This window comes from Chlamydotis macqueenii, chromosome W, assembly GCF_036417535.1.
Source record: "Chlamydotis macqueenii isolate bChlMac1 chromosome W, bChlMac1.mat, whole genome shotgun sequence".
NCBI classification, from domain to species: Eukaryota; Metazoa; Chordata; class Aves; order Otidiformes; family Otididae; genus Chlamydotis; species Chlamydotis macqueenii.
Genome location: NC_141592.1, coordinates 38,811,993 through 38,838,060, shown reverse-complemented (window position 1 = coordinate 38,838,060; position 26,068 = coordinate 38,811,993). Strand labels below are relative to the sequence as shown.

Here is a 26,068-nt window from a genome sequence, read left to right as displayed (position 1 = left end):
AGCCGCCTGTAAGAAAATACTGAAGCCACCTGTGAGAAAATAATGAGGCCACCTGTGAGAAAGTAATGAAGCTTCCTGTGAGAAAGTAATGAAGCAACCTTGAGAAGAAGGAAAACAGCTGGTATACGTGACTGGGGGGGCTGAATGTGAAGCAGGGTGCAGGTGGAGAGAACTGTGCGCGTGAACAAAGAGACTTAACGAATCATATTTTAGCTAGGAGTGCGTGCATGATATAGTTAACCAATTAGTAGAGAGCTTGCGCATGATACGGAATTAGAAGGGCTATATTAACCGGGATGTATCAACAATAAATTGGCATTTGCTTGATCTTATTGGTCATGTGCAGTGTCCGTGACTTCCGCGTCAGCAAAAACTCTACAGCCCTTCAACAACAATTTAAGATGACATGGGAACAAGCTCGGGCAATTGTGCGTTCCTATAGCAGTTACCAAAACACAATTATGCCATCTTTATATGGGGTTAATCCGCGCAGTTTGTGTTCTCAAGAATTATGGCAATCTGATATAACTCATGTCCTGTCATTGGGCCAACACAAATATGTACATATAACTACTGATACCCATTCCAGCTTATTGTTTGCCTCTGCTCATACAGGAGAACGTGCTAAAGATGTTTGCCGACATTGGACATCAGCGTTTGCTTTCATGGGGGTTCTCATGCGTATAAGAACAGATAAGAGGCCAGCGTATGCTTCTCGTGCAGTCCAAACCTTCCTTGCTCTTTGGGGCATTGAGCATGTTACTGGTATCCCACATAACCCCACTGGACGGGCACTTATTGAATGTGCCCACGGTACACTTTTATCCACCCCTTATTCCATACCATCTACATCATGCCCAGATCCTACACTTTCCAATTAATCATCAACTTTTTCTTTCTTTGATCTACTTCTATGCATACACACAGATGTAACTCCCTTAGTCCATGGCCCACCCTTTCAAAAGGTCTGTTGAGTTTATCCAGTCCATAACTTTGGGCTCCATCTGTCATAACAGTCTCTCAGCGTAGGACAGACAATGCAGTGAGTTGCAGAAGCCACTGAAGGCCAAGGTGAATCAAGAGAGCTTGCGGAGGTAAAAGCCATCCAGCTGGCTTTAGACATTGCTGAATGGGAAAAATGGTCTGTGCTCTATCTCTACACTGACTCATGGATGGTGGCAAATGCTCTGTGGGGGTGGTTAAAGCAATGGAAGCAGAGCAACTGGCAGCATAGGGGCAAACCTATCTGGGCTGCCACTTTGTGGCAAGATATTGCTGCCCGGTTAAAGAATCTGGCTGTAAAAGTACGTCACGTAGATGCCCACGTACCCAAGAGTCGGGCCACAGGAGAACATCAAAACAACCAGCAAGTGGATCAGGCTGCTAAGATTAAAGTTTCCCAGGTGGACCTAGACTGGCAACACAGAGGTGAACTATTTTTAGCTCAGTGGGCCCATGACACCTCAGGCCATCAGGGAAGAGACGCAACATACAAATGGGCTCATGATCGAGAGGTGGATTTAACCATGGACACTATTGCACAGGTTATCCATGAATGTGAAATATGTGCTGCAATCAAACAAGCCAAGCGGCTAAAGCCTCTGTGGTATGGAGAACGGTGGCTGAAATACAAATATGGAGAGGTCTGGCAGATTGATCACATCACACTCCTACAAACCCGTCAAAGCAAGCGCCATGTGCTTACAATGGTGGAAGCAACCACTGGGTGGCTAGAGACATAACCCGTACCCCATGCCACCGCCCGAAACACCATCCTGGGCCTTGAGAAGCAAGTTCTATGGCGACATGGCACTCCAGAAAGAATAGAGTCAGACAATGTTACCCACTTCTGAAACAACCGCATAGACACCTGGGCCAAAGAGCATGGCATTGAGTGGGTATATCACATCCCCTATCACGCACCAGCCTCTGGAAAAATGGAAAGGTACAGTGGACTGCTGAAAACTACACTGAGAGCAATGGGTGGTGGCACCTTCCAAAACTGGGACAAATATTTAGCAAAAGCCACCTGGTTAGTTAACACTTGTGGATCCATCAATCGAACTGGCCCTGCCCGATCTGAACTTTTACATACTGTAGATGGTGATAAAGTCCTTGTGGTGAATGTAAGGAATATGTTGGGGAAAACAGTCTGGGTTATTCCTCCTCTGGGCAAAGGCAATCCCATCTGTGGGATTGCTTTTGCTCAAGGACCTGGATGTACTTGGTAGGTGATGCGGAAGAATGGGGAAGTCCAATGTGTACCTCAAGGAGATTTGATTCTAGGTGAAAATAGCCAATAATTTGAACTGTATATAATCATGTCTGTAGTTCTTTTATGTCATATCAAAGGTTTTACAGCAAGAATCACCCTGAATGAACTTTGATAAAATCGAGCGACATGTAGCGGTGATGGAACCAGAACCGGTGCCCAACAACTTCGTCAGGATAAAAATCTCCAACTCGCAGACCATGGACGTGATGCTCCAGCCACGCCAGAGGTACCAGCTACAAGTTCCAGATGCAATATCTAACAACTTCACACTACATTCCATCTGCCCTGCCCTGAGAGACTGCTATGACAGATGGGGCCCAAAGTCATGGACTAAATCAACTCAATAGACTTTGGAGGGATAGGTCATAGATTGAGATGATGATATCTGTGTGTATATCTATAAGCATGATGTAAATGGTATGGAATAAGGGGTGGATACTGTCCTGGTTTCAGCAGGGATAGAGTTAATTTTCTTCTCAGTAGCTGGTGTGTTTTGGATTTCATATGTGAAGAATGTTGATAAAAACACTCTGATGATATGAGTTGTTGTTAATGAGACAAAGGACACTGTCTGGCTTCCCAAGTCTCGTTAACATGCAGATGCGGGAAGCTGGGTGAAAGACAGACAGAATAATTGACCCAAACTGGCCAAAGAGAGTATTCCATGCCATAAACGTCATGCTCAGTATATGAGTGGGGGTTGCCCATGGGAGGGGGCATCGCATCCATTCCATTCTGGCACCCATTCAGGCAACCTTGGCATCCTTTTCTTCTCTCTTGCTTGTTGGCATCGTTCCCTCTACCTTCGTAGCTTGCTCTCCCCACTTTGCTTGCTCCTCAGTGTCGTTTCCGTGATCGCTGCTCGGGACGGGCTGAGTTGGTCATTTGGACATCGGGTGGTGAGAAAACATACATTGTTCATTTTGTATATATTAATACCCTTATATTCTGTTATCTTTGTAGTTTTTAGTATTTTAGTAAACTGTTTTTATCTCAACTCACGAGTTTTCCTTTCTTCCCAATTTCTCTCCCCTGTCCCTCTGGGGAGGGGGAGGGTGAGTGAGAAACTGTGTGGTGATCTGGGCTAAACCACCACACTAATATAAATCTACCTCCCTCTCTTTTAAAACCATTACCCCTTGTCCTATCACAACAGGCCCTACTGAACAGCCTCTCCCCGTCTTTTCTGTAGGCCCCCTTGAGGTACTGGAAGACCGCTATAAGGTCTCCCCGGAGCCTCCTCTTCTCCAGGCTGAACAGCCCCAACTCTCTCAGCCTGTCCTCATAAGAGAGGTGCTCCAGCCCTCTTATCATCTTTGTGGCCCTGCTCTGGACCTTCTCCAACTGGTCCATGTCCTTCTTATGTTGGGGGCTCCAGAACTGGACACAGTACTCCAGGTGAGGTCTTACCAGGGCAGAGTAGAAGGGGAGAATCACCTCCCTCGACCTGCTGGCCACGCTCCTCTTGATGCAGCCCAGGATGCGGTTGGCCTTCTGGGCCGCAAGGGCGCATTGCCGGCTCATGTTGAGCTTCTCGTCCACCAGCACTCCCAAGTCCTTCTCTTCAGGGCTACCCTTGACCCATTCTCTGCCCAGTCTGTATTTGTGAACATCCTTAGATGTTCCCGAACCTGCTCTTCCAGTACAGTAGGCAGTTCTTCATCCTCCCAGTCCCTGCTTGCACCTTCTACAGCTTGGGTGGTGGGACAAGAACTCTTGTCGGTGAAGACTGAGGCAAAAAAGTCATTGAGCACCTCAGCCTTCTCCATGTCCCGGGTAACCAGGTCACTCATTTCCTTCCAGAGGGGGCCTACATTTTCTCTGGACCCCCTTTTGTCCCCGACATACGTATAAAAGCCTTTCTTGTTGCTTTTTATATCCCTGGCCAGATTCAATTCTGTCAGGGCTTTAGCCTTCCTCACCTGATCCCTGGCCACTCGCACAGCCTCTTTGTAGTCCTCCCAGGCTACCTGTCTCCGCTTCCACCCTCTATAGGCTTCCTTCTTTACTTTCAGTTGCTCCAGGAGCTCCTTGTTCATCCACGCTGGCCTCCTGGCCTTTTTGCCCGACTTGTTCTTCAGCGGGATGCACCTCTGCTGAGCTTGGAGGAGGTGCTCCTTGAATATCAACCAACTTTTCTGGGCCCCTCTTCCCTCCAGGGCCGCCTCCCATGGCACTTGGCCCATCAGGTCCCTGAAGAGGCCAAAGTCCGCCTTCCTGAAGTCTAGGGCAGAGAGCTTGCCATGTAGTTTCCTTGCTGCCCTGTGGATCTTGAACTCCACCATGTCGTGGTCGCTGCAGCCAAGGCTGCCCTTGAGTTTCACATCCCCCACCAGCCCCTCCCTGTTGGTGAGCACAAGGTTGAGCATGGCACCCCTCCTTGTCAGCTCCTCTGTCACCTGCAGGAGAAAGTTGTTGTCTACACATTTCAGGAACCTCCTGGACTGCCTGTGCCCTGCTGTGTTGTCCCTCCAACAGATGTCAGGGTGGTTCAAGTCCCCCATGAGGACCAGGGCTTGTGACCGTGAGGCTGCTCCTATGTGCCTATAGAGCGCCTCATCTGCTCTGTCTTCCTGGCCAGGCAGCCTGTAACACGCTCCCACTGTAATGTCCCCTGTCCATCTCCGTTCTCTAAACTCTCTGTCAGCTCCTCCTCCATCCCCAGGTGGAGCTCCACGCACTCCTGCTAGTTGCTGACGTAGAGAGTGACACCCCCTCCTTGAGAGAGAGAATTGAGTAGACTCCAGCGCCCACCGACCTGTTCATCTGGGACTCCATCAGCTCCTCTTCCGCAGTCAGGCAGTAAGTGACACAACAGTGCAGTGCTATTGGAAAAAGAGGTATTTTTTGCTAGATAAGTAAGGGAAGAGGGAAAAATCTTTTGGGGAGTAGCAAGCATCGTGAGGACATTTTGTCCCATCTGCGCTCTGCATAAGACGTATCAAGGAAGATATGCATCAGAATATATTGTTTCTACACACTATTTTAATGGTGGGAGACATCCCACGTTCTGTTCTGGATTTGTGTATTGTTTAAGAAACACTGGGTCATTCTTTTCGGTACTGATCTGGACAGTGCTACTTCTCAGGAGATTCCCCTTTGTTCTCCATTCAGATGCATCCTGAAAAATTGTAATAAGTTTGGAGGGGACCCCATGACAAAAGATAAATTTAAACAATATTGTAATCAATGGTGACCACAGTATAAATTGGATGATGGTAAAAAATGGCCTGAAAATTAATCTATTAAGTATCATATTACAATTAATGTTACTTTGTTGAAAGACTGATGAATGGGATGAAATACTTAATATTGATTTGTTCTTTTCTTTACAAAATAATTGAGAAGTTAAAAAGAAATATGGATTGGTGGATTCTAAACATCAAAATGGTATTTATTTGGTCAAAAAGAAAAATTGTGATTCTTCATGTATTCACTATAAAACAAAAGTAAATGATATAGAGAAAAATAATAAAAAATTTAGTTGTTGATTACTCCTAAGACTGTGATGATGACTTATAATCCAAATGGGAGTGACATTCAAAGCTTTGTTGGAATATTTGTTTACTACAGAGGAAAGGAGAATAGTTATAGAAAAAGCTAAGGAAGGGGTAACTCAGGAACATGGAGGGGTAGCTGATGTGAATATCTATCTCCCAAGGAGAGATCCCTGGTGAGACCCAAATACAAGCTTCTTCGTTAGCTACTTTGTCAGAAGGACAAGGATGAGGGAGAGGTATAGAAAATTTTAGAAGAGGATTTAAAGGTAGAGGAAGTTGTGGAAATGTTGGGAAAAGTCGCTGTAATATTCCCATAGGAGCAAATCAGTGTGCCTATTGTAGGCAGGACAGGCACTGGAAGAAATATTGTCCATGTTTGTTTAATCAGGGAAAAGGAATGGATGCAGCTGCTGAGGTACTGGCAAAGATAGGGTTAGACTGAAGGGGACTGGAGGAATTTATTAAAGTTTCCTCAGTTGATCTTCTAATTCCAGTAAAGCTGAGGAATGAAACAATAGATTTTTTAATAGATAGTGAAGCAACTCACTCAGCACTTACAGATTGCAAGGGACCCTTAAGTAAAATTAAGACTAGTGTAATTGGTGCCACAAGGAAAAGAATTTCGAGATCATTTTTACAACCAATGGAATGTACTATTGGAAATGCTACAATAACTTATTCATTTCTCTATATGCCAGAGTGCCCCTTAACACTGTTGGGTTGAGATCTGTTCACAAATAACTTTTTCTGAAAATTTAATACAGTTACACATTTCCTCAGAAAACACTTGGAAATTACAGATGTGTCTGCTGACTCAAGATGAAAAAAGACAAGGATGCAGACATTCCTGAACAAATATTGACTGCAGTAATACCATTGATATGAGCATCAAGGAAACCGGGACAAGCCAAAAGCGTCACCCCAATTAAAATTGAGCTGAAGTCTAGAGCCCAACTGGTAAGAAAAAAAAACTATCCTATCAATTTGGAAGCGCAGAAGGGACTGGAATCACTTATTAATTCTTTTTTATAGTATGAACTTTTATGAGAATGTCAATCGGAGTTTAATACTCCCATTTTATCAGTAAGAAAGCCTAACTCCCAGGAATATAGGTTGGTACAGGAATTGCAGGAAATTAACTCTCAAACAGTTGATGTCCACCCTGTAGTGCCAAACCCATATACATTACTTGCTTCCATCCCTCAAAATAACATGTATTTTACAGTTCTAGATGTAAAATATGCTTTCTTCTGCATTCCAGTGGATGAACAGAGCCAGCTAATTTTTGCTTTTGAATGGGAAAACCCGACCACCAGATGAAAGACTCTATGCTGGATTGTACTACCACAAAGATTCAAAAATAGACCAACACTGTTTGGTAATGTATCAGCAAAAGAATCAGAACAATGGCAAAATAATAATAAACATATAACCTTGTTGCAGTATGTTGATGATTTATTAATTGGCTCAAATAATTACAGTGAATGTCTTGAATCTACAATTACTTTGCTGCATTTTTTTTAGGACTTACTGGATATTGTGTTTCCAAGAAAAAAGCACAAATAGCAAAGAATAGAATATGGCACCTGGGATTTTAAATCGTGCAGGGACAGAGAAAACTGAGCACAGAGTGAAAAGAGGCAATTTGTAAAATCGCTGTATCCATATTAAAAAAAAAAAAACCAAAACAACAATTGAGACGATTCTTGGGTATGGCTAGTATGGTGTCAGCTGTGGATTCCCAATTTTGGATTGATTGCTAAACCACCATATGCTGCCAAGAGTCCTAAAATATTATCGGAATGGACTGCAAAGTGCTGAAAGGGGTTTGATGAAATAAAATAAATAAATAAATAAATAAAAAGACTTATGGAAGCTCCTACATTAGGACTTCCAAACTTAGAAAAAGTTTCAACTGTATGTGCACAAGAGACAACAAATGGCTTTAGGAGTCCTAACTCAAATATTGGGAAGCTGGAAGAGACCTGTGGGATACTTCTCTAAATAGTTAGAGGAGATCAATAAAGAACAGCCTGCCTGTTTAAGAGCTGTGGCTGCAGCAGTGATTTTGATTGAAGAAGCCAAGAAAATGTCCTTGGGACAACCTATAACTGTGTTTGGACCCCATGCTGTTGTTGCACATATTCTGATAAAATAATCAAGATTTGATCAAATAGAAGAGTTAAGTTTGATTAAGAAACTGAAAATTTTAAGGCATAATCTAAAAGTTAGAATTATTAGGCTTGGAATAAGTAACTATAGGAACCTCGCTAGGAAATTATTACACTTTCTGTTTTGTTAGGGAATGTAACTAAAATAATCAGTTTGTTGTGTGGCCTTTTGCAATTAAGGTAATAGAAACGCCATAGAAATGGGAACAGAGTAAACAATACTTTAATGTTGTGTTTCTATGCTACTATGCTCCCAGTACAGCCTCAGCCCAACTTGGCAATAGGTCAAGAAATAGTTAACCAATTAGAATAGTTGATTTGGGCTAGAATAGAAATAATGGTGGTCAAGCATATCATAGATACCAGATTTTTGTGGTTAGTGACCGCATACCATGGAGAAGGAGAACAAGCAAGGTGATACCCATAAGAAGGGATCAATTAAATAACATACCTGCACAACCACCGGGGGTCTTGGAAAACCACTAAAGACCCCAGGAAAGACAATGAGCATGCACAGTGAGGCAGAGTTTATGACAATAATTGTTTGGAATATGCATAATTATTCTGGGAAATTTAACAAATATGTATGTTTCTATATAATATAAACTTTGTTTCACATATAAGCCATGCACACTAGGTGGAGCGATCCCCCATGCATCTGGCACCACAATACAGAATGCCTGCTTCTTAATGCTGCACTGGTGTTAAGGAGTTTGTGGTGGTTTAGCCCGAGTCACCACACAGTTTCTCACTCACCCTCCCCCTACCCAGCAGGACAGGGGAGAGAAATTGGGAAGAAAGAAAAACTCGTGGGTTGAGGTAAAAACAGTTTACTAAAATACTAAAAACTACAAAGATAACAGAATATAAGGATATTAATATATACAAAATATACAAAATGAACAGTGTACGATTTCTCACCACCCGATGCCCAAATGACCGATACAGCCCGTCCTGAGCAGCGATCACTGAAATGACACCGAGCAGCAAGCAAAGAGGAGAAGAGCAAGCTAGCAAGGTAGAGGAAACGATGCCAGCAAGCAAGAGAGATGGAAAGAAGATGGATGCCAAGGATGCATGCCAAAATGGATGCCCCCTCCCATGGGCAAGCCCACTCATATACTGAGCATGATGTTTATGGCATGGAATACTCCCTTTGGCCAGTTTGGCTCAATTATTCTGTCTGTCTTTCACCCAGCTTCCCGCATCTGCATGTTAATGAGACTTGGGAAGCCAGACAGTGTCCTTGGTGTCATTCACAACAACTGGTATCATCAGAGTGTTTTTATCAACATTCTTCACATATGAAATCCAAAACACACCAGCTACTGAGAAGAAAATTAACTCTGTCCCTGCTGAAACCAGGACAGTATCCACCCCTTATTCCATACCATTTACATCATGCTTATAGATATACACACAGATATCATCATCTCAATCTATGACCTATCCCTCCAAAGTCTATTGAGTTGATTTAGTCCATGACTTTGGGCCCCATCTGTCATAGCAGTCTCTCAGGGCAGGGCAGATGGAATGTAGTGTGAAGTTGTTAGATATTGCATCTGGAACTCGTAGCTGGTACCTCTGGCGTGGCTGGAGTATCACGTCCATGGTCTGTGAATTGGAGATTTTTATCCTGAGGAAGTTGTTGGGCACGGGTTCTGGTTCCATCACTGCTGCACGTCGCTCAGTTTCACGACGCGTGGTTTCATTCTTCACTGATCAGGGTGATTCTTGCTGCAATACCTTTGATATGACATAAAAGAACTACAGACATGATTATATACAGTTCAAATTATTGGCTATTTCAACCTAGAATCAAATCTCCTTGAGGTACACATTGGACTTCCCCATCCTCCTGCATCACCCACCAAGTACATCCAGGTCCTTGAGCAAAAGCAATACCACAGATGGGATTGCTTTTGCCCAGAGGAGGAATAACCCAGACTGTTTTCCCCAACATATTCCTTACATTCACCACAAGGACTTTATCACCATCTACAGTATGTAAAAGTTCAGACTGGGCAGGGCCAGTTCGATTGGTGGATCCCCGAGTGTTGACTAGCCAAGTGGCTTTTGCTAAATATTTGTCCCAGTTTTTGGAAGGTGCCACCACCCATTGCTTTCAGTGTAGTTTTCAGCAGGCCATTGTACCATTCAATCTTTCCACAGACTGGTGCATGATAGGGGATGTGATATACCCACTCAATGCCATGCTCTTTGGCCCAGGTGTCTATGAGGTTTCAAAAATGAGTTCCATTGTCTGACTCAATTCTTTCTGGAGTGCCATGTCGCCATAGAACTTGCTTCTCAAGGCCCAGGATGGTGTTTTGGGTGGTGGCATGGGGTACAGAATATGTCTCTAGCCACCCAGTGGTTGCTTCCAGCACCGTAAGCACATTGTGCTTGCCTTGGCAGGTTTGTGGGAGTGTGATGTGATCAATCTGCTGGGCCTTTCCATATTTATAATATCATCCTCCATACCAAAGAGGCTTTATCTGCTTGGCTTGCTTAAACGCAGCGCATGTCTCACAGTCGTGGATAACCTGTGCAATAGTGTCCATGGTCAAGCCCACCCATCGATCATGAGCCCATTTGTATGTTGCGTCTCTTCCTTGATAGCGTGAGGTGTCATGGGCCCACAAAGCTAAAAACAGTTGACTCCTGCGTTGCCAGTCTAAGTCCACTTGAGAAACTGTCGTGGTTTTGTTAGTGAGGGGGGGCCTAAGGTGGTAGCTTCTGTAGGAAGCTGCTAGAAGTCGCTCCCCTTTGTTCAGTGGACTTGGCCAGGCCTAGGGCGGACCCGCTGCTGGCCAAGGCCGAGCCAATTGGTAGCAGAATGTTCCGTGATAACGCCTCTGCGATAACGTATTTAAGTAGGGGAAAACAGAAAAAAAAGAAGAGAAGAGAAGATGTGAAGAAGCTGAGCAGGGGCAGAGGCGCAGAGGGGGAGGTGCAGGCCTCATGGGCCTTGCAGGCCTCACCCTCTGGCCTCTCGCCAGGCAGCCGACTGGGCCCGACTCGGTCCAGCCCAGCTGCAAGAAGTGGAAAGGAGATGAGAAGTGAATAAGATGTAAAAAAAGATCCTGAGAGACATCTACCAGCCTGTTGTGAGGAACGGCAACAGATGCCAAGGTCAGTTCAGAAGGAGGGGGAGGAGTAATGCGGCTCCTGGCCAAGATTCCCCTGCAGCCTGTGGTGACGACCATGGTGGAGCAGGTTGTCCCCCTGCAGCCCATGGAGGTCCACGGAGGAGCAGAGATCCACTTGGAGCCCGTGAAGGACCCCATACCGGGGGAGGTGGATGCCTGAAGGCAGCTGTGGAGGGCCCGCTGGGACAGCTGTTCTGAAGGGACTGCACCCTGTGGAAGAGATGACCCACGCCGGAGCAGTTCCACAAAGGACTGTGGCCCGTGGGAGGGACCCCACGATGGAGCAGAGGAGGAATGTGAGGAGTTCTTCCCCCGACCATGAAGCAGCGGCGTGAAACAACATGTGATGAACTGACCACAACCCCCATTCCCTCTTCCCCTCTGTGCCACTCGGGAGGGTTATCTTGTTCTCTTTTTCATTATTCTGCTTTGGTTTTAATAATAAACAATTAGTTTTCCCCAAGTCGAGTCTGTTTTGCCCGTGACGGTAACTTTAAGGATTTCTCCCTGTCCTTATCTCAAACCTCGAGCCGTTTTTCTTACATTTCTCTCCCTGTTCTCTCAGAGGGTGGGGGGAGTGAGAGAGAGACTGCGTAGTCTGGTCCTGATCGGGGCTGAACTACGACAATGCTTTAAGACCTATACATTGCAATCGGCTCGGCCTTCGCCAGAAGCAGGTCCGCCCTAGGCCCGGCCGAGTCCACTGAACAAAAGGGGAGCGACTTCTAGCAGTTTCCTACAGAAGCTACCACCTTAGGCCACCCCTCACTAACAAAACCACGACAAGCATTTACAATCATTACCCCTCTAGTAACATTAGCTCCTGAATAGTTAAAGAAAAGAGGCAGAAGTCCGTCTTTAGTGATCCCAAAAGTTCCATCTTTTGTAATTTAGCACTCAGCACTCGCGTCAGCTGTTGTTTTACACAGAATTGCTGTCCTACCGCTATCTGATCTGGCAGATTGACCAAGCATGTTCTGAGAGGCTTATTTGAAGATGATATAGACAAACAAATCATGTCCTGTCCTGTGGCATTAACCATAATTACCCACACATTTTTTCTTTCCGTAACTGATGTCCATGGAGCTGCCACACAGGTTGTTAACAATCCGACGGATGCAAGGCAGCTTGGAGCACTGGTTGTAGCCATCGTGCAGGGATCCATTTGTTTACTGTCCCTGTGTTAGTGATTTGAAAGAGAAGCTTAACACATATTTAATAGGATATTATCACATGGGGAAGATTCACTCGGACATCGAACATGCATCTGAACCCTTTACTGCTGGACGAATCCATTTAGCAGGCACCCATCGAGGACCACTCGCAGTTTGCACACATGCATAACCTCGGCCCACTTGCAGTAGTGGTACTGGCCCGTGCCATTCTAAAGTGACTGGGTCACGGAAGCACACTGGAGCTTCCGCTAAGCGGGAAGACAATGTAGTCGAAAAATGCTGGGAAATTTGGGATATCTCTGTTCCAGTCATTTGATTGATTACTACCAGAGCTCTTGTTAGGAACTCATAATGCCCCCCAGGGGACACTCTCTCCCCACCTCTAACCCAATCAAGCTGACGCTTGATTGTTTGATGTGCCCGTTCCACTATAGCTTGGCCACCACTATTGCCTGGGATGCCAGTACGGTGTTCCACTCCCCAGTTCTGTAAGAAATTGTTATACAAGCTGCTTTTATAGCAAGGCCCATTATCTGTTTTTATCTGTTGAGGTACCCCCAATGTAGCAAATGCAGCACAACAATGTCGGATAGCGGCACGTGCATTAGTTTTGATTTCTGCGGTAGCATGGATGCAACCGCTACAAGTATCCACACTTACATGAAGATATTTAAACCGTCCGAAGGGGGGGTATTCTGTAATATCTTGCTGCCAGATCTGGTTTGCTTGAAGACCCCGCGGATTAACACCTATTGCTATGGAAGAGGTAGATTTGCAGCTAGGGCAAGCAGCGATAATTGCTCACGCATCTGCTAAGGACACTTTGAAAGTTTTGGCCAGAGCTCGAGCCCCTTGATGAAAGAACTGATGAGATAACTGAGCTTGTTTTAGAGCAGGAACCCCCACCGCTGCTATCTGTACCAGAGTACTTGCGGCCTCATCTGCCCGACGATTACCATCTGTAATAGCCCCTGGTAACGTGGTATGGCTATTAACATGCGCAAAAAAAAATAGGTGCACTACGTTGTTCTAGTACATTTTGAAGCAGTCGTGCTGAGGCTGTAGTTCCGGGCAAACTAACCGTACAGCGGAGAGCTAATCGGTAGCAATACTCACTGTCAGTCACAATATTTATCAGGATACTGATCCATCTGTGTATGGCATGCATTATTGCTTGTAATTCCAAGCCCTGAATAGAGCCCTCTGCCTTCCAAACTTGTGTGTGCCAAGTTCCTTGGTCATACCAAGCAATAGCCGCTTGCTGAGTCCGTCCGGAGGCATCTGTGAATACAGTAAGTCCCTGCACTGGGGTCATTACAATTGGGCTAACTGGCAGTACTGTGACTGACTCCAATGCCTTTAGCGCCGTGCATGGCCGGGCTGGACGGATGTCACCAGAAAAGTGTGCTAGCGCCCCCTGAATGTTGGTATCCATCATCATTAAATTTTCTAATGTTGCAATAGATAACGAAGTGGACAGGATGTGAGGATCTTTTCTTGACAGTTGCCAACAGCGGAGCTGCCCTCGGCGTATAGCATCCCCTAGTAACTCTGTGTATTGGGGTGCAGCCTTTTTCTTGATAGAGGTGTAAAGCCACAGTAACGGACAAAATTGTTGCTGCTCATTCCACTGAAATACTACTGCGTTTGCCCCCTCCTTTTGCAGAGCTATATGGAGCTCCAATTTGACACCTGGCTGATATCTGGCCAGGGAATTTTGACTTAGCCGAGAAGCTAGGTCCTGTAACAGTGTCAATTGCATTTCATTTAATTTACGAGGTGCAGCCAAATCTGGTGGACCTGCTAAATCAGTTATTAGGGGACCTAGTTCTTTATGTGTGATAGGAATAAACTGTCGTAGCCATTGCAGATTGCCCACCAATACCTGCAAATCATGCAAGTTACGTATCTCTTTCATTATGGTCAGTTTCTGTGGCTTTACCTTTGTTCGCTCTACCAAGGTTCCCAGATACTGCACAGGAGTCTGCAACTGTACTTTTTCTGGAGCAACTGTTAAACCCCAACTCTGCAGGGCAGCTGTAAGCTGCTCGACTGCTTGTTCCACCCCCTCTGGCCCAGATATAATAATGTCGTCCATATAATAATAAATCACCCAGTCTCTATGGGCCTGCCGAAATTCTTGCAAGGCGCGAGAAACATACAACTGACATAGAGTTGGGGAGTTTTTCATCCCTTGTGGTAACACCGTCCACTGCAGTCGTCTTGCAGGTGCCGCGTTGTTGATTGTTGGAATCGTCATGGCAAATCGCTTACTGTCATCAGGGTGCAATGGTATGGAGAAAAAGCAGTCTTTAATGTCTATGACCGCTACCGGCCAGCTGTCCGGTAACATGGACGGCCAAGGCATACCTGGCTGCAGTGGTCCCATGTCTTCCAGTACTGCATTCACTGCTCGCAAGTCATGCAAAAATCACCAAGTTCCAGACTTCTTTTTTTATCAGAAACACTGGACAATTCCAGGGGCTTATTGAGTGTATCAAATGTCCTGCTGCTACTTCCCTATCTACTAGCAAATTTAATTGATTCAATTTTTCTTCAGTTAGCGGCCACTGATCCACCCATACCGGGTTGTCGGTTAACCATGTCATTCTAATGTAGGGTTTTTCTGGATCAGTGGCCTCCACTAAAAAGGCTTTTCTATGCTGAGCTGAACTTTAAGAGATTGCAAAACGTCCCGACCTAAAAGGGAAACAGGTAGATTATTCAATACGTACGGTCGTATAGTTGTCTCACCTTTTTCTCCTTTTATTGAGAGACGTGCTGGGTATTGGCTCCGTAATGCTCTCTGACTGCCGCCAACGCCTTTCAATGGGGTGGCCACTGGGGCTAAAGGAAGCTCCTTTGGCCAATCTGTCAGAGAAATTACCGTAACGTCTGCTCCAGTGTCTAACATGGCTTCAAAGCAGTTTGGTGGCTGTTGGTCTGCTTCCGTGGAAGGGTACCTGTGTGGACGTAGCTCGCACACGACTATCGGGCGTGTTGAAAGATCAAGTAATAAACCGACAAAAGTTGACCCTTTGGGCAAATATACGGGCATCTCGGACACCTGAGCAACACACACTGTGTTTTCCCCGTTTTGTGTCTTCATTTCTGGCACCACCTCCACCCCCAACTGTTGTGCCCCTGCCCCTACTATTATTCCAGGTGGTATTTCTTCGTCAATGCGTACATAAGTAGGGGCTGTAATCCATAAACCTTCCGCACAAGTTAGTTGTACTCCTGAGTGGGACCCGACGGCAGGGCCCGCCCCTCTCTGTTTAGGAATGTTAGTGGGGGCGTTTCTTTGCCTGGCGTATCCCTCAGCCCCCGTAAGAGACCGCGCCTCCCGTTTCCCTGCCCCCCTGCCAGGCGTGGCTGCAGACACTGTTTGGCAAGATGTCCGCCCCGCCCACATCGAAAACATCTCCTTTTTTGGCCATTTGTGGGTTCTGTGTCCTGATTGGTCCCTGGGGGACACTGTCGCTTAAAGTGTCCTACACCCCCACAACCAAAACAGGTGGGGCCCACGGGCGGTGATTGCATAGCGGATACTGCTGCGATGAGCGGTTTTGCTTGCTGCAGCGCTTCTCCCTCCATGACTCGTTTAATCATCTGCGCCACACCTGCATTCCCGGGCAATTGAAGCAAAAGTTGTTGAGTTACCTCGTTTGCATTCTGTTTAGCTAGTTCTTTCACCAGTATAGGTTTCACATCCTCTGGCAAATCAGAATTCTCAATCGCTTTTTGCAGCCTTTCCAAGAAAGAGGTATACGACTCTCCTACGCCCTGCTTCACCTGAGTGTACGACCACTTCTTGCCCTCATACTTACCCATTTTTGCAAACGCCACTCGTGCCGCCCGTACAGCAGCATTGATGTCTCTGCCTCGCATGTTAGCCTGTGCAGCCGGATCAGTGAAGTTACCTGAGCCCATAATCCTCTCCACAGTAATCCCGTGCAAGGGGTGATTCGGATCTAAAGCTTCTAAAACCACCTTATCTGCTTCCTCCTTTAACGCAGCCTCCCACAGCACCATTTGGGGGGCTGTAAAAACCACTCTAGCCAGCTGCCTGCAATCAAAGGGAAGCGGATTCGCTGCCCAGATGACATCTAAAATCGCTCGAGTCGCCACCCCATTAACACCTTCCTCCTTCACCGCCTTCTGCCACTCTCTAAGCAACTTGTAATCTAACGGGCTCCACTGCCGCCCGTCCTGCCCCTGTGTCACTGGGCACACCATTATACCCCCGTCTCCGTCTGGTGGCCCTAGAGAAACTCCTTCCAATACGCAATTTCTAGCAATCAGTGTCCAATCTGTAAATCCACGAGTCATCCCCTTTTCAGCTGCTGCCTCCGCCTTCCGCGCCGACCCCTCTACTTGATTTAATGTTTTTTCTATGTCCGACGCCAACCGCGTGAACCTTCGGATTAAAGCGTGCACTACTCCCACTTCAGTGGCCCCCTCCCTTCCTTTTTCAGTCCATGAATCGCTAGGGAGAGATGGTAAATTGGTCTCATCCTTCTGCAAATTTTCTAACGGTGGAGCTGATGGGGCAGAAGTAGAGACAGAGGGCATTTCTGTATCCTCGTATTTGGGGGGTTGTTTTTTCAATTCTGGCTCTTCCGGCAAGGAAGGCATGATACACAGGGGAATGCATCCAAATTCTACCATCCCTTTGCTATCCTTAAAGGCTGCCGGCCGAACCGGGCAGACCACGGGAGCGCCACCCCCCTTCCCCTCCGCGCCGTCTCGAGCCCCTTCGTCCCCCTCCCCCTCTGCCTCCGGGGGCCGCTGTTCTCCCTTGATTGCAGCTAAAGTTGTAAGCCACAATTCACGCTCCTCACTAGCCTTAGTCAGCAATCTTTTTACTGAACCTAAGGTCTGCAGCCTCATCGCCACACCCCTCGCTCCGACCTCCCCTTCTTTCTGTAACTCTTTCCCCGCCGCCTGTAACCGCGCTGCTTCCATGACCTCTCCCGGCTTGTTAATCAAGCCCTTTTTTTGCATCCATTGGATGAACTCCGTCAACGGTGCCGTATGCACCGGACAATGCAGATCTTTACCCAGCGCCTTTAATACCTTCACTGTATCAGAGATGGATGCCATCTTAACAGCAGGCAGGCACGACCGCCGCGCGGCCCCAGCTCAAAACCGTCCGGACCTGTCACACATCAGGGTCACCACTTGCAGGCTTCTCTTGCCGGCTCACCTACCCCACACGCACCAAAGCCCTGCTCCGGGGAAAGCAGGGCATCACACGGATACCGTCAAGCCAAGCCTTCAATTTAATGCTGTGCAATACAGGGTTAAATACCCGTACACCCGCTACGCATGCGAACGCACCCACCCCCCTGCACCCATGGACCCATCCATGCCCGCCACGCACTTACCCCTACACTCATGGACTTATCCGTGCCTACCACGTACGTGGACGCACCTAACCCCTGCACTCATGGATTCATCCGCGTCCAGTGCGTGAGTCGCCACGGACCGCCCCTCCAGCGTACGTGCATCCCTTCTAATGTTACCCCACAATAGTTACCCACATGTTTGTTCCCTCCGTGACCGATGTCCATGGGGCTGCCACACAGCTTGTTTAACAATCCGACAAACGCAAGGCAGCTTGGAGCACTGATCGTACCCATCGTGCAGGGATCCACTTGTTCAATGCCCCTGTAGAGACACAAGCATATCCTTTCCCCCATGTCATAAGAGGAAATGGTCCTTCCCAATTACCTGTTTCCAGATTCTTAACCATCACCAGAGCTTGCCCTCGGATGGCATCATGTACAGTAGATGATCCGAAATGTTTCTGTATTGGGGAAGAATTGTCACTCCAACGATTTAGAAAATTGAGCACATAGATTGCTTTCGCTAACTTTTCGTTTGCAGATTTCCCTTCCATTCCCCCTTCTTGTTTAACAGCATATTGTCCTGGTTCTGGCTAGGATAGAGTTAATATTCACCTGAGCTGGGTGGAGAACTGAAGCTGGTAGCCCCTATGGCTGGGATAGAATCATAGAATCATAGAATGGTTTGGGTTGGAAGGGACCTTCAAAGGTCATCTAGTCCAACCCCCCTGCAAGGAGCAGGGACATCCCCAACTAGATCAGGTTGCTCAGAGCCTCATCCAGCCTGGCCTTGAACGTTTCCAGGGATGGGGCTTCTAATATGCCTGGGCGATTGGGGTTTCCTATTTGGGTTCTTTGCGTGATCAGTGCGACCCATTTACTCCACGTAGCATCAGTCTCATGATGTGTAGAGGGGACCGTCCCTCGGAATAGCCAGCCCAACACTGGCAGTCGGGGTGACAGGAGGAGCTGTGCTTCAGTACCAATCACTTCTGAAGCAGCTCGAACTCCTTCATATGCTGACAATATTTCTTTTTCGGTTGGAGTATAGCTGGCCTCAGATCCTCTATAGCCCCAGCTCCAAAAGCCTAGGGGTCGACCTCGAGTCTCCCCTGGTGTTCTCTGCCAGAGACTCCAGGTAGAGCCATTCTCCCCAGCTGCAGTGTAGAGGATGTTTTTCACATCTTGTCCTGTTCAGACTGGCCCAAGGGCTACTGCATGAATGTGATGGTTTAGCCCGAATCACCACACAGTTTCTCGCTCACCCTCCCCCTCCCTAGGGGGATGGGGGAGAGAATCGGGAAGGAAGGAGAACTCATGGGTTGAGATAAAGATAATTTACTAAAATAAAAAGGGAAAACTACAATAATAACAGAATATAAGGATATTAAAAATATACAAAGTGAACAATATGTGTTTTCTCACCACCCGATGTCCCAATGACCGATACAGCCCGTCCCGAGCAGCGATCACGGAAACAAAACCGAGCAGCAAGCAAAGGAGCAAAAGGGAGCCAGCAAGGTAGAGGGAACGATGCCAGCAAAACGAGGAGGAAATATGGATGCCAGGAAGGCAGATACCCACCCTCGCCTGCCCCCACTTATATACTGAGCATGACGTTTATGGCATGGAATACTCTCTTTGGCCAATTTGGATCAATTATGCTGTCTGTCTTTCTCCCAGCTTCCTGCATCTGCAAATTAGCGAGACTTGGAAAGCAGGATGGTGTCCTTGGTCTCATTCACAACAACTGGTATCATCAGGGTGTTTATCAACATTCTTCACACACGAAATCCAAAACATACCAGCTACTGAGAGGAAAAATTAACTCCATCCCTGCCAAAACCTGGACAATGAACAATCTCCTGTTTAATTTTTTCAAAGGCTTGTTGTTGTTCAGGGCCCCATTTAAAATCCTTCCTCTTTTGGGTCACTTCATAGAGAGGGCTTACAGTCGTACTGTAATTTGGAATATGCATTCTCCAGAAACCCACAACGCCCAAGAAGGCCCGTGTTTCCTTTTTGTCAGTCGGTGCAGCCATAGCTGTTATTTTGTTGAATATATCTATTGGAATCTGACGATGCCCATCTTGCCATTTTATCCCCAAAAACTCTCTCTCTCTTGCAGGTCCTTTCACCTTACATCGTTTTATGGCAAGCCCAGCTTTCAGGAGGATTTTAATTATTTTCTCCCCTTTTTGAAAAGCTTCTGCTGCTGTGTTGCCACATACGATGATGTCATCAATGTACTGCAGGTGCTCTGGAGCGCCACCCTTTTCCAGTGCAGTCTGGATCAGCCCATGGCAGATGGTGGGGCTGTGTTTCCACCCCTGGGGCAGTTGATTCCACATGTACTGGACACCCCTCCAAGTGAAAGCAAACTATGGCCTGCATTCTGGTGCCAAAGGGATGGAGAAGAACGCATTGGCGATATCAATGGTGGCATACCACTTGGCTGCTTTTGACTCCAGTTCATACTGGAGCTTACCATGTCTGGCACAGCAGCACTCAGTGGCAGCATAACTTCATTTAGGCCACGATAGTTGTGGTGGTTTAGCCTGAATAACCACACAGTTTCTCACTTACCCTCCCCCTACCCAGCAGGACGGGGGAGAGAAATTGGGAAAAAAGGAAAACTCGTGGGTTGAGATAAAAACAGTTTACTAAAATACTAACAACTACAAAAATAACAGAATATAAGGATATTAATATATACAAAAATAAGCAATGTACGATTTCTCACCACCCGATGTCCGATTGACCGATACAGACCGTCCCGAGCAGCGATCACAGGAACAACACCGAGCAGCAAGCAAAGGGGAGAGAGCAAGCCAGCAAGGTAGAGGATATGATGCCAGGAAGCAAGAGAGTAGAAAAGGATGCCAAGGGTGCCCAAATGGGTGCCAGTATGGAACGCACTCTCCCATGGGCAACCCCCACTTATCTACTGAGCATGACATTTATGGCATGGAATACTCTCTTTGGCCAGTTTGGATCAATTATTCTGTCTCTATTTCACCCAGCTTCCTGCATCTGCATGTTAATGAGACATTAACGAGACTTGGAAAGCCAGACAGTGTCCTTTGTCTCATTCACAACAACTCGTATCATCAGAGTGTTTTTATCAACATTCTTCACACACGAAATCCAAAACACACCAGCTACTGAGAAGAAAATTAACTCCATCCCTGCCAAAACCTGGACAATAGTCCTCTGTTAGTCTCCACCCTCCACTTCATTTTCACACTGGCCATACGGGACTGTTAAAGGGTGAGCGAGTCTTTTTGATCACTCCCTGGCTCTCCAGTCGATGAATCAGCTTGAGGATGGGTATTATGGAGTCTCGGTTGGTGCGATATTGCTGCCGGTGCACCATGGTGGTAGCGATTTGTTCTTCAACCTTCATCCTTCCCACAACAGAAGGGTCCTTTGAGAGATTGGGCAAGATAGACAGCCATTTATTTTTCTCACTCTCCACAGTGGCTATACCAAAATCCCACCAGTGCCCTTTTGGGTCTTTGAAATACCCACTCCTGAGGTAATCTATACCAAGGATGCATGGAACATCTGGGCCAGTCACTATGGGGTGCTTTTGCCACTCATTCCCAGTCAAACTTACTTCAGCCTCCAATACAGTCAGCTCTTGGGATCCTCCTGTCACTCCAGAAATACAAATGGGTTCTGCCCCTTTATAGCTTGATGGTATTAGGGTACACTGTGCACCAGTGTCTACTAGAGCTTTATACTTTTGTGGGTCTGATGTGCCAGGCCATTTAATCCATACAATCCAATAAACTCTGTTGTCCCTCTCCTCCGCCTGGCTGGAGGCAGGGCCCCTCTAGTCCTGTTTATAATATTTTCTAGTCACTTCCTGTTAATATGAATTAGAATTCCCTTCCATAGGATCAGAGGTGAGATCAGCCCTTCTACGCTGTCTGGGGAACTGCCCTCTGGAGACTGGAGCACCAATTTTCCTGGAAGAACCTCCCTTTGTGACTGTTTTACCTCGCAACTTATGTACCCATGCCTCCAGGGCCGAGGTAGGCTTTCCATCCCACTTCCTCATGTCCTCTCCTTGTTTACTCAAGGTAAACCATAGGTCACCGTGTCACATGTACCATCTCCCTTGAGCAGGAGGAGGTCGTCTTCTAATAGCTTATATACTGGTCTGTGCAGGTGGGGAGTAAGACCTATCCTCTGAGTTTCTGAAACCCCTCGGATAGTTTTTCTAACAGTTTTTTGAACTGGCTTTCAGATTTCTCAGTCAGTCTTTCTACAGCCAAGACACAGGCCCGTATCGGGGAAGAGATATTGTCAGAGTTGGTTAGCCACTGCACATACTGGTGGCATCTCGTCATCTTTCCAACACATTGCTGCCCAGGAGTTGGCATACGATGATGGTGCACTCTGTACAAATTTCCATCACATGGGTCGGGTACATTCAATTTCATCTGAATCTACAGATGTCTGTGGGTCATCCAGTTTACGATAAATCAGCTCCCGAACAGCTAATTCCCTCAGAAACTGGATACCTCTCTCCATGGTGGTCCACTTGCTTGGGTGGCATACAATATCTTCCTTGAAGAAATACCTGTCCCTCACACCTGACAGGAGTTGCCTCCAGAGGCTCCAGGCTTCTGACTCTCTTCCAATCATCCTGCCAGTGGCTGCTTCCCTAGACAGGGATCCCAGCTGCCTGGCTTCCCTGCCTTCTAATTCCAGGCTACTGGCCCCACTCTCCCAGCATCGGAGCAACCAGGTGACAAGTTGCTCACCTTGATTATGGCTGAAATCTTTTCGCATATCTCGCAGCTCACTCAGGGATAGGGACCGGGTGACTACCTCTCCTTCTGCCTCTCCCTGTTCTTGTGATGTCCCTGGTTCCTCATCGTCTTTCACTATGCAAACTGATTTTTTGGTGTATTTCTTATGTACAGGGGCAACTGATACTCAAGTAGGTTGGTTTTTCAGTTTCTCTTTGGTACTGCTTGCCGAGGTTTGAGTAGTCACAGTGCCTGGTGTGGGGGGTTGAAGCAATCGCAGTGCCCATAGCAGGGGCTGGGGCAGCTGCAGTGCCTGCTGTAGGGGCTCAAGTAACCGCAGCATTTGCAGCAGAAGTTTGAGTAGCCACAGTGTCTGTTGCTAGGGTTGGAGGAGCCATAATACTTTTAAAAAACTGTTTAAACTTAATCAATATCAAGATCTGAGATAGCTGCAAGAGACCTGCCAACATGAACACAGTGATAGGGATATCCCAAAGGTATTAAAAATTCTCAAAAGCTGTTGAAATTAGCTTGGCAAAGTGAGGAAAGCTGTAAACAGATGTTCCCCCTGCGGCCTGGCTTCCCAGAAGAAAACAACAGGTATAGTTCCAAACAACACCCACAAGATGGCTCCCAAAATACCCGGGTGGAGCTCCCTCTGCCTCCTTTCTCCGCACCCTGCCCACCGCCATTGTGTACAAATACAGAAACTGTCCTGTTACCAGTGATCTCATGAAGCAAATCAGTGCCACATAGCACAGCAGAATGATACTTTCAATCCCAGAAAAGAGAAGCCACACAAACACCGACAAACAGCAGCAAGTAGGGTGCTGCCCAATACAGCTCTAAAACCAGCTCTGAGAACAAATAAAACAACATTGTGACCAGCGATGACCAAACCAGCTTAATGAACACTTGTAACAAATCTGTTTTCAGCACACAGTGTTCAAACCTGTCCTTATCTCAACCCTTCGGGCCTGACCGGGGCTTGAACCTTGGATCCTCAGACTAAGGTCTGATGATCTCACGACTGATCTAGTGAGGCCCCTTCAAGCCCCACGTTGGGCACCAAAAGACTGTGGTGGTTTAGCCTGGATCACCACACAGTTTCTCACTCACCCTCCCCCTACCCAGCAGGACAGGGGAGAGAAATTGGGAAAAAAGGAAAACTCGTGGGTTGAGATAAAAACAGTTTACTAAAATACTTAAAAAATACCCAAAAAAGCCAGATATAAAGATATTAATTTATACAAAATGAACAGTGTACGATTTCTCACCACCCGATGCCCAAATGACCGATACAGCCCGTCCCGAGCAGCGATCACTGAAATGACACCGAGCAGCAAGCAAAGAGAGGGAGAGCAAGCTAGCAAGGTAGTGGAAATAATGCCAGCAAGCAAGCGAGATGGAAAGAAGATGGATGCCAAGGATGCATGCCAGAATGGATACCCCCTCCCATGGGCAACCCCCACTCATATACTGAGCATGATGTTTATGGCATGGAATACTCCCTTTGGCCAGTTTGGCTCAATTATTCTGTCTGTCTTTCACCCAGCTTCCCGCATCTGCATGTTAATGAGACTTGGGAAGCCAGACAGTGTCCTTGGTCTCATTCACAACAACTGGTATCATCAGAGTGTTTTTATCAACATTCTTCACATATGAAATCCAAAACACACCAGCTACTGAGAGTAGAATTAACTCCATCTCTGCTGAAACCAGGACAGAGTTTGATTCCTGATTTCGATGACACTGATCTCTCTCATAGAAAATCAAGGACAGTATTGGATTTCTCCTAGCAGGTTGGCCAAATACCAGGCTGTTTTAATCTGCCACTTTAAATCCTGCAACTCTGCTGTCGACCTCAGAATGAAGTGAGTTACAAGACAATTGTCTGACAATAATCAAGCAAGTTTATTCCAGCCAACTGGATCTACAGGATACTCCTCTTTCTGATTTTGATTTAGAATTATATACAGATGGAAGTAGTTTCATGTCCAGAGGAAAGCAGTGTACTGAATATGCAATAGTGACCATGGACACTGTTTTGGAAGCTGAACGTTTGCCTCATAATACCTCAGCCCAGAAAGAGAGTTGATTGCTCCAAAGTGAACTCTAGAAATAAGGACTAGAAACAGAGCTAGTATTTTCACAGATTCAAAACACACCTTTGGAGTTGTTCATGCTCATGGAAACATTTAAAAGGAACAAGGACTTTTAAACTCACAAGGAACTCCTGTTTTATACAGGCCTGAAGTTATGTAATGATTACAGGCTGTGTTACTGCTAAATAAAGTTACAATAATTCATCGCAAGGCATACCCTAAAGGAAACAATGATATAATCAGAAGAAATCAAAGAGAAGCAGTTCTGAAAAGGCCAAAAGTGAAAGGAGCCCTGATCCCAGGACATCATCTAAGCTTATCTCCACCTCAATATACAGAGAAGGAAAAATAATTAGCTGAACAATTGGACTGTACTAAAATCAAACAGGGATGGTGGGTAACACCTTTAAAACAGCTTTTACTCATCAAAGAGCAACAGAATTTGTACTAAAGAAATTACACCAAGAAACGCATGAGGTCTGGCACAGTGGTTCTTGCTGCTAAAAATTATGTTATAGGACCAAAAATGCAAATATTGCAGACATAGTACTAAAGAAATGTCCAATATGTTGCAATAATAACCCAACAGTGGAGAAGATGATAATAGGGGGAAATAAAAACAAGAAATAACATCCAGAGAATACTGGCAAATAGATTCAGAGTTGCCTAAATGTAAGCAATATAAATATCGTTTAGTTTTGGTAGATACTTTTTCTGGTTGGCCCCTGTTGCACTAATGCAACAAAAGAAATATGCGAAGTAATATTTACAAAATAGCTCTTCATTTTCTGCTTTGAGTGGACTGATTGGGAAGTCTTTAGATCCTGACTGAGACATTAGAAGATGTTGCCTTGCAGAGAACAGACACGCAGTCAAAATCATCTGAAAATAAAACTGATGTTTTATCACTTGCACCAAATAGAAAATTAGATGAGGCAGAAGCAAGGCAAAAGTTTCTTTTATCTCAAAACTGAGAAGAAATACTTCATCAGAACTTAATTTGGAAGCTATTAGAAGTGAAGAGCCAGACTTATATAAAAATTATTTAGAATTAAATCAGAATGATGTGAGAAGAGAGATCTGTTAAAGCAAAACCAGCTTCCAGGCATCTTTAAGGACGTGTGAGTATTAATGAACCTAGTCAGTCACAGCCAAGTCAGAACTGCCCAGCCATTGAGCCTGAGGAGATATTATTTAAAAGTGCTCTGAAATGGTTCAGTCTTGGAGAAGATTATCCTGCAAGCTCAGCTGCCAACAAAACCCAAGCTTCTGGATTTTCTGACTTCTTCAAAACACAAGCAAAGTACCACAGCCATCACCAAATTTGGAAATAAGTCAGTGTGATAAACCAGAAAGGTGAAGCATCCAAAACAGAAGGAAACCTCCAACAGCTCATAATTATTTTGATCCCTTTGCAATCTCTTCAAAGTGAAGGCTACGTCTTCTCAACTCACCCCAAGTACTCTGCCAAAAAAACAATAGCAGAATTGCAGTTGAGTAGAGACAACAAACTGAGAAGTCTGGGGGTCTTCAGAGTACCAGTATGCCATGTCCGTCCTCCACCCCTGTGTGAGGG

At 46.1% G+C, this 26,068-nt stretch overlaps 1 long non-coding RNA gene and 1 pseudogene across 1 annotated transcript in view; both read left to right on the top strand.

Moving 5' to 3' along the window:
- The window catches only part of LOC147596683 (uncharacterized), a 698,175-nt gene that overhangs the window by 560,992 nt on the left and 111,115 nt on the right, over positions 1 to 26,068 (top strand). The gene's annotated exons all lie outside the window — the stretch shown is intronic.
- On the top strand, positions 2,377 to 26,065 carry LOC147596686 (uncharacterized; annotated as a pseudogene).